Below are 2,500 nucleotides of genomic sequence, written 5' to 3'. Positions count from 1 at the left end.
ACACCAGTACGTTGTGGACTTATTTGAGTCACATCGTTAGTCCGCGCAACACATCAACACGGCAACTAGATTGAAGTCCTTAATAAAATAATTGAAATACAGATTATTAGAGGCTAATGAGGTGCCTCCGCCCGGGGATATTTATATGGAGGAAAAATTGTGATTTCGCAATATTTCGTTTCATTTACATGATGATTTAAAAAAAAAAAAAAATATTTATTGATTTAGTATTCGTTAGTTTTTTTTTATTTATGTTTTTTTTTTCTCTCTATTTCATATATCTATGCTTTAGTTTGCTTCGGAAAATTTTATTTTTTATTTTTATTATTTTTATTATTATTATTATTTTTTTTTACATGTACACAATATACACAGTACAGCTTTCTGTTCATTTACCTATAAATCTATCAATAATCAATCAATTTATTTGCAAGTTTACTCACTCAAATTCTTAGTCAATCATTCACTTGACTAGCCATCAGTCAATCATTTCTAAAGATTCTGTAAATCAATTTCATACGCCTTTTATATAAATTGGATTAATGCAAACGAGCAATGTAAGAAGAAGAAGAAGAAGAAACAGAAACAGAAAATAAAAAAAGAAAGGAGATAAAGGTGAATAAATCGAGCGCTTAACTGATGGGATAATAATGATAATGATGATAATAACAGTTACAATGATAATGATTACAATAAGAAGGATAACAATTGCAATGACGATAATGATAATATTAATAATAACAATAATGATAATGATAATAATAATAATGATAATAATGATGATAGTAATGACAATAATGATAATGATACCAATAATGAAAGTGATACACATTTCCGATAGACCCATTCACACACCCAAACAGCATAAAATACCAACAACAATACCAACAACAACGACACAAACGATACACCCATTTACACACCAAAGCCGCACCCCAAAAACAAACAAACAAACAAACAAACAACAACAACACAACACACAACATCCCACACAACGCCGTTTCTCGCTCAAACTGAACCGTCGCCCATTGTGAACGACCTCTCCTGTCCCTTTAACACTCCCTCGATTGACTGCAGTTACGACCCGCGGCCTGGACATCAAGGGGCGTCGTGAAGATGGCGACACAAGGCGTTTATATGATTGTCTTGAGGATAAGGGAGAGACGGGGGGATGCTGTTGCCTTTATTGTCGTCTTATGAGGTGTTGAGGGAGGAGGCATCATATACGTTTATATGCACATACAGTTACGTATGGTTATATATGTGCGTACGTGCTTACATACATGCACACACACATATATACACATATTTATACACTCATATATATATATATATATATATATATATATATATATATATACATATACATACACACACACACACACACACACACACACACACACACACACACACACACACACATATATATATATATATGTATACATATGTACACATGTATATACACATGTACACATCTATGGGCAAGTGTAGCTATGCTCATACGCACAAACTCACATACAGCAAATATACGCACACACTCACACTCACAAAAATTAACAAACACATATACTCACTTTCGAATACAATATGATTTTACCGTCTCCTCCACTCATCTTCCCTCCTTCCCTCTCTCTCCCCTCCCCTTTCCCCTTTCTACCCCTGCCCCTCTCTCTTTCCCTCACTCCCTCATCATCTCCTCTCCCTCTCCCTCCTTCATTCTCCCTTCCCCTCTCTCTTCCCTCTTCCCCCCTCCTTTCCCTTCCTTCCCTCCTTCCTTTCCCCCCCCTCCTTCCCTTCTCTCTCCCCCCTCACTCTCACTCCCTCTCCCCATCCGCCCGTGCCATTTTCTCCCCGCCATTGTCTCTATGTCTTTGAGGCCTGCAATTGTCAGACAGGTTTACGAGTCTCTGTGATAAACGGAGCATAGGGAAAAGTTATGTGATGAAGGAGCGAGAGCGGAGGAAGGTACAAGAAAGAGTAAAAGGAGGAGTGAAGGTGGACTGTTAGGGTTAGTGGGTGAGGGAGAGAGAGAGAGAGAGAGAGAGAGAGAGAGAGAGAGAGAGAGAGAGAGAGAGAGAGAGTTTATGCTAGATAGATAGATAAATAGATAGAGAGAGAGTTTATGAGAGATAGATAGATGATAGATAGATAGATAGATTGAGAGAGAGAGAGTTTATGAGAGATAGATAGATAGATAGAGATAATTTATGAGAGATCGATAGATAGATAGATAGATAGATAGATAGAGAGAGAGAGAATAGTGGAAGAAAGTAGAAAAAAATACATCTAAATTATAGTGCATATGCACGTACAACACAGGACGGCATATGGTGAAAAAAAAGACAAAAAGTAAGAACGCGCGAAAACTAGTTAGAAGCTCCGATAGCGTATCAGCAAAGTCAAAGTTGATCCCATAGCCAGGTGGACATAAGGGATTACGTGCTGTGGTGGCAAGTTCTTTTCCTCCTCGACTTCGACCGCAGCTGATGCCAGTACTCAC

Source organism: Penaeus japonicus, unplaced genomic scaffold, assembly GCF_977035675.1.
Source record: "Penaeus japonicus unplaced genomic scaffold, GWHDUDI00000001_assembly GWHDUDI00000041, whole genome shotgun sequence".
NCBI lineage: Eukaryota > Metazoa > Arthropoda > Malacostraca > Decapoda > Penaeidae > Penaeus > Penaeus japonicus.
This window is presented reverse-complemented; position numbering follows the sequence as displayed.